The sequence below is a fragment of the Pseudoliparis swirei genome, chromosome 24, assembly GCF_029220125.1.
Source record: "Pseudoliparis swirei isolate HS2019 ecotype Mariana Trench chromosome 24, NWPU_hadal_v1, whole genome shotgun sequence".
Taxonomy (NCBI): Eukaryota; Metazoa; Chordata; class Actinopteri; order Perciformes; family Liparidae; genus Pseudoliparis; species Pseudoliparis swirei.
This window is the reverse complement of record NC_079411.1, coordinates 17933261-17940633: the sequence shown is the minus strand read 5'-3', so window position 1 is coordinate 17940633 and position 7373 is coordinate 17933261.

Sequence of the window (7373 nt, the reverse complement as noted above, 5' to 3'; positions counted from 1 at the left end):
CTGCTATGAGCTCAATAATACACTTTGGCATCGGAGCAGCAACGAGCTAACTCTTCACACATTCTCATTTAATTGCGTCAATTGAAGTTAATGCGGATCCTCAAGAGCCCACGATAAGGGTCGCAGAGGAAAACAAGTGGTCACATCTAAAAACTAAAAACTCTGATGCTGAGAGCTGGGAAGCTGGCGAGGGAACGAGATAAATGAAAAGAATGAAAACAAACTCTCAGGAATCACCATTAAGAGCCAGAGGTCAGAGTTGATGGATACTGCCGCTGAACTTTGTTTCCTGAGAATATTTAGTTTGTCTTTAGAGACCGGGACTCTACCTGTCTGTCTGGCTTGGGGTTGTGTTACTAAAAAGCATAATGCAAATACACAGGCTCCTAAGTGGGCCAGGGTTATCAGGGAACCCCCTATTGCCCTTCCATTTAGTGCAGAAACTTTGAAGATCCCTCACAATGAAGTGTATTATCTTTATAAGATTAAGAGCCATCTTTTCTGATGACATCTGCAATTAGTGAGTGCTTAAACTAGAAGAGAAATAAACTAAGAGGTCCCAATTGGAGAAATATACAAACATTGCCTGGAGATGTAATCTGCTTTGTTCACTTTATCACTCTTCCGTGTTCTGCTCGCGCAACAGTGTGCGAAGAAAGACTAATGGTGGATTGTGAGAACCGATGGCCTGTGAATCAACGTGTTTTGAATGTGTAATTCTCCAAAATGAATCCCTGCATAATGCGCTATTGGAACAGGTTCTGTGTTGCATAAATGCCCAAGTAGAGTTGTCCAGAAATGCCATGAAATTGTCAGCTGCCCTGGGCGATAGCCTAGAGGGAGATTTACTCACCATCTGTAATCTGTTTCCACTGGATGCATCCAAATATTACCAACCAGCACAATTCTGCACGGAGCTGGACTGGGAAACAATAATCATGGGAAAGTACGATCCCATAACTCTTTCCTTTTTTTTGTCCTCCTACTCAAAATGTTTGGGACTGACTAGCACTGTCCTTTCATGTGTTGTCATTACGCTCCTGGCTCGTGACTGCATGTATATATATTCTGACCATAGATTTTAACCAGTTGCTATCCTGATGGCAACGTTGCCCATATAGAGTCCCGTAACATTTATGTCCTCAAAAGAAGAAAGAACGCAAAGGGATTCTGGACTATACTGAAGTAGTCTGAAGAAAGACAGAGAGGTATCCTTGAAGCAGTTTGTACGCTGTGCTGTCTGCCCGTGTCTGAATGAAAAAATAGTTATGGTTATTTATAGCTTCGGTTACACTCAAAAGCAGTGGGAAATGTCTGCTTTCCAACAATCTTTTTGGAACATAAAAATAGACAAAAGTAGTTGTATGACGAATGAAAGAAGAAAGACAAATTCCTGTATCACCTCCGCACATCTGGCTCTCCAAAGGCCGGAACTGAAAAACTAAGAGTAAGCAAAAGGAAGAAGTTATCTGAATAAAGTGGAGGAAGGCAAGAGAGGGACAAAAGGGCAGAGCTGAGATGTGCGGGGGCAGGGAGACGGAGGGACATCGAAGAAACTGAAGGAGAAAGACCTGTGATAAGAACGGAAGGGCCTTATAGTGAACTGGCTGTACAGTAAGCAAACAACTCCCCCACTCCTAGTGGGCAAGACCAGCATGTCCAGCTGAGTTCACAAGCACACGCACACACACACACACACACACACACACACACCCTGCTACCACATACTGTTTTTCGTCACACAGATGCATCTTCTCATCCTCCTCTTCTAAACAGCTAATTAATACCAGAACCAATGCAACATCATGCACTTACTGTGACTGTGAGGTAATCAAACAAACACAAAAACACACACACTTGTTAAAAGTTGCTGATGCAGTACTTTGGTGGCAAATCACCTCAGTATTGCGATCCATTTTATGTTTTCCTGCCCGAACATAAAAGCAGATGTGCACGAGCAGGCACCCCACCTTTGAGCTCTGTAGGGGAGTAAAAGCCTTAAGAAATCCCGATCAGAGAGGGAGGAAGGTTTATGTTATAGAAGAAAAGACACTACATGACAGCTCGGGGAGTTATGGAGGATCTTTCCCTCTCTAGTCCAAACAAGTATGCCATTTCTCTTCAGGCTTCGGCTTTTTCCTGGCAATCGACTGAGAGCGTTACTCACAGCTCTGTGCAGAGTTTTAAAGCTGTTTCATGTGTGTGAGGCAGGAGAAAAGTAAGGGGCAACTAGCTAATGTTTGAAAGTATATTGTTGTATTTGCCGCTGTCGTTGCCTTTTTAAACTCTGTCCGGCTTTCTCTTCCTCCCTTCTTCAAAGTGACTTCCTTTTTTATTCTGTCTGACTGCTCTGCTCTGCTAACCCTAACCCTCCTCCCTCTTACACTCTTCTTCTTACTTAATAAATTGCTCATGGCATCCATACCTTTAAGAGGAAGGGGGACAGGAAAGGTCCCAGATGACAACTCCCATTGGGAATGTCAGAGTCAAATCAGGAAGCTTGTGAAATCCATCCTCCTTTCCGAGCCTCTCCAACACATGTTAAAATACCTCTGCCTCTATCAATCCGTCTCAATGCTAACATTAAACACGGAGGACCTCGCAAACAGTGGACCCAGCACAATGTCCACAGTGTTAGCAAACAGTAAAAGGGTTTAGAGCAGCTAGCGAAGACACTAGCTTGCTCTTTTACCAAACCTCGATAGTTATAGGTGGCCATTAGCGGGTCCATGGGGACTCGTTTGGGACCAGTATTCTGCCCAGTCGCTCATATAATTGTGCTTCCGTAAACAACGAGTCCTATCAGTCACTGGGAAAACATAAATACCCCCCCCCCCCCCCCGAAAAGCACCCAAACAAAACACCAAAATAAGCTGACAGCTGTGTGTGACCTGCTGATCTCAGCTATGTATAGACATGACGCTAACTGTGGGATTCCAACTGTGTTATTCTCAACATTTCTCTCAAGTTTGCTATGAACCAGTTTAACAATGAGACAGAAATATGATGAGTATAATAATTCCGTGCACAGAAGTTAAATCATAATGACATTTTTGGTCCAGAAATGTAAAACATTTTTGCATAATGGTGTATACATTGCCCTGTAATTCGTCCTGGCTTACTTGATAGCTTTGAAAATGTTGGCATCTTGACTGGAATTGACAAGTTTTGTGGTTTTGAGCAGAGCTGACAATAGACCTGCTAAGGAATTTGTTTGACTGGCGAGTAATCTCCTGCAGTGTGAGGAGCCCCAGGACCGCTGCTTGATTTAAAAAAAAAAAAAACGTTGCTGTTAAGTTGACTTGACAACTTTGACTGCAGCAGCACAGCGCTGACTAACGAACAACGGCATACGCTTTGCATTCGTCTGGACATAAACCGCAACTTGATCCCTTCAGCGCTTGTGGGACGCAATCAAATGTAAACTGTTCCACCAGGAGTTTGGACTTTTTGGGACACAGTTGAAAACATGAGAAACTGACTGATTTTCCACAGAATGATGTTGGATGGAGATTTCATCTGTCCCCTCTGGCTGTAAGGTGGGCCTATATCTGTCTGTACAAAACCATGAGGGCAAACAAAAGTAAACAAACATGGCTTGTGAAGAATTCCCCCCCAGTGGGTGTGCACATGCCTGCACATGTAAGAGTGTATCGGCCGATGTGATTATGCTGCTGCTCAACGGGGAATCCTTGCACTTCACGTTTAGTTTTCAAACTTAATTAAACTTCCCTTCGCATTTCTTTCACTTTTCACTGTGGATAGAAATGAGCTGAAGAGGCCAGCTGGTTTGTGTCAGCGCACGATCTGCTGATGCACTTTTGATACCCATTTACTGAAACTTGCACTGAACCTGCACCGCAGCACACTGAAACAGGACCCAGCTGCTGGTGTGCTTGTGACCTGACATCTAATTGCTTGCAATGGAACAAGCAGCTTGCAAAAGTGTTTTTTGGCGGAGGGGAGGTGGTGGTGGCGGAGGGGTTGGAGGAGGTAGATCGACAAATGACTGACACATAGATGTGGAGGGTCAAAAAACGAGGAAGATATTAAGTTTCTGCATTTGGATTTCTCTGGACCGCACGTAATTGATTGCAGAGCTTGAATGACATAAGAACTTCCACTAATGGACCTGCAGAGAGATCCTGGGTGTCGCTCAAAACAAAGTAGGCTGTCAGAGACCTTACATTAAGCTTTACGCACAATAAAATGCAGGCTTTTATAGTCATATCGTCGATACGAAAAGAGTGCCCAGTTATTTTAATGGTTTTAAATTTTTATCTTACCCTCGCTTTTTCTCTTAACCTATCATCTCAGCCATCCATTGGCATGGTGGCCGTGTGAGATGTGACAGATATTACAGGCACAAGCAAGAGGTGGAAATATGTGCTGCTGCTCTGATAAAACATTCTATTGTAAAGCTGAATAAGCCAGCTGGAATAGGAGAGCAGCCCGACTGATTTATGGATAACAACAGATATCAGACGGCAGGTCTGGGATACATGTGTAGCTTGTTGCTCAGTCCTGCGGCTTTGCTTCTGGCAAGTATGGGACGCAGCCGTGCTTTGAATTAACTTCATTATGTGTGTGCTGTCAAAGACCTCATAGATGTGCTGAACAGAAGCGGGATTGTGTTAACAGGAAAGGAAGGGGAATCTAACTCTTCCACAAATCCAATCGGTACCTCACAATCCGTCCTATTCAAATATGTTTCTAATAGGCTGACCGAGTAAGACCCCAAAATATCAGTTTTAATGTTGTTCACTTTAAAGGAGTGGTTTGACATTTTGGAAACACTTTGACCAAGAACCATGAAACAATTAGCTTAGTTTAGCCTATCATTGGCTAAGAAAGGGGAGAACAACTAAGTTAGACTCTAATTAGACTCTGACCTCAGCTCAACACCCACCAATGCCTCTTAAACTCTCTAATATACATATTGTTTGTTTCATACATGTGTGATTCAATGTGTCTTAGCAAAAAGCAGCCATAGACAGGAACACCCCTTCTTCCAGTCTCACTGATAAAATAATCCAACAACCTCTCGGCTGTGGCTTAATACTTGCCACATAGACACGATAGTCCCCTTTGTGAACCTTCCTCAAACCAACTCTTTTCCATTTATGACAACACTGGGCGAACTGACCCGTACCATTCTTTGAACCATTGATGCCACCACTGATGGTTTGGTTTGAAGTGAGATGTGAGGCACTAATTGTTCAGCTGAGGTCAGCAATTTCTTGAGTGGTGTGTTCTTCAAAAATAACAAAAAAAGAGGGGAAACCAGACTTGAAATCACTTCCAGTCACGCTAACCTTACCATCTGGTTGACTCAGCTGGTACTTTTCCCATTTTGCATTTCTCTCTATAAAACACCTTCTGAATGGAAACACAAGAGAGTTACTGAAAGAAAGTGAGCATAGGTCAAACGTGAAAAATGAGAGGGAAGACTAAAAAGAGTAATGCAAACTTTTTTTTTAACAGGTTTCAGGCCCGAGCTTGTCTCGTGCCCTTCTCCTCACTCCCCATATCAGCGTCTTGGCTGCACGTTTTTACAAATTATCCCGGGACCCAGAAAGGGGCCAAAACTTGAAGATCTGGCATTCATTTACATTCTTACTGGTTTGTGCTTCTCCTGCTCTTTTTTCCCCCTTCAAGAACAGAGAGCGAGATGGAATTTCAAGAGGCCACAAAGAAACCGAGAAGGAATCGTTCAAGCAACAAAATCTTGGAGTGAGCATCCCGCAGGGATTCATAGGCTGCCGTGCGGTTGTAATGTCTTTGTCCGCCCATCTCCTCTGATTACCATCATGTCTCTAGAGAGGTCCATGAGGGAAGAATTCATGTGTGTTTATGTGTGTTTGGAAAAATGTGCATGAGAGGGTTTGCAGAAAAAAGAGATTCTGGTAGAACTGCACCTCCTTCCAAGGTGATCGGAGAAGGAACAACTTTATATTCAAACCGACACGTCTCAGCTGCCTGTTGGAAACGAAGCTGATGACAACGAAATATCAGAACCCAAAACTGTAGTTGCATCGTGTAAAAGTAAAGCAATGAGCTGAAAGACAGTACACCGCTCGATTGTTACAAGGAAATCTACAGAGAAGGATAATTATCTGTGGGTCCTTGCACAATACATGTTGTGGTTGTTTCCATTGTTTATAGAAACATATGGATTAATGCAACTTCGAGGCAAGATATTTTTATTTTTGTTGATAAAGATTTAACACTAGTTCAAATCGTTTCTTTTTTAGAATCTGCCCGGTTAACACAATTTGTACATTGACTTTCTTTTTTGTATAAATACTGTAAGGACAAATCTTTCAAGAGAAATGACCATTATTATATCTTGTATTATTGTAAGGTGTAAAACATTTCAATCTGTGTGCGGGGTTAAATGTATCCATAGTATTCATTGAAGAGGAAGGTTGAACACGTATTGATGAAGCTAATCATTTATTCAAGGGCAGAGCACTTATATCATAGGCAGTTATTGTCCTTTGATCAACGGAGAGTGTGTGTACACACTAGATGCATTTTGAGCGTATGCAAAGTCTCCAACTGACAAACGCATGCACACACGCTCTCGGGGCCCAAGCCTCGATGGGAGTTTATTCCGTGTGTTAATTCCGGCGTTGCAGGAATGAACATATCATCCTGAGGGGTCAAGTGAGTTGGTTAAAGCCCTGCGGCGCTGAGAGGGGTGTCGGTATCGTACATCTACACCAAGAACAATCTGGATCTCATTTGGGCCTGTAGCCTGCCAGACTGCAGCCACACTCGCCCAACAAAGCTTTCGGCACTGAGGCGCAACCGAGCCAAGAGAAATAGACCGGATCGCCAATAGACTTCTCTGTGACCTGAACCACCCCCTTCAGGAGGGGATGGAAATCACTGCGTGAAAACTGCAGACACATGTCAGAACAGGATCACTGGTGTCCCCCTTGTCCGACGTGTTATCTGTTGTTATCACAGTAATTGGAGCAATGGGGGGCCATTTCCTGCGAGAAAGGAGCTTAATGGTGATGACTCATTACTCCTTGCTGCAACTATCGTCGGAAGAAGACCAGATCGCCTGTACCCCTTTTCCACAACCCCCCCACCCCCGGGAACTTTTCCTCTGAACTCGTTCCTCAGCTCATCCCTCCTTCTGAAGCCATGCGAGCGCTTCAAAAGAGCACAGATCCTCATAAATCTCCCTTGGCCCCCAAAAAACCGCAGCAAGTTGGCAGGAGAATCCAAACAAACAAATGCGCTGATGAGTGGGTTGGACTGTCTTAGGTCATGCACTGCAACACCGCAAGCCCATCCAGTGATCGCATGCTGGAAAGTAAACATCACGCTTCAGTGAGGATATATGGAAATGTGGAGGA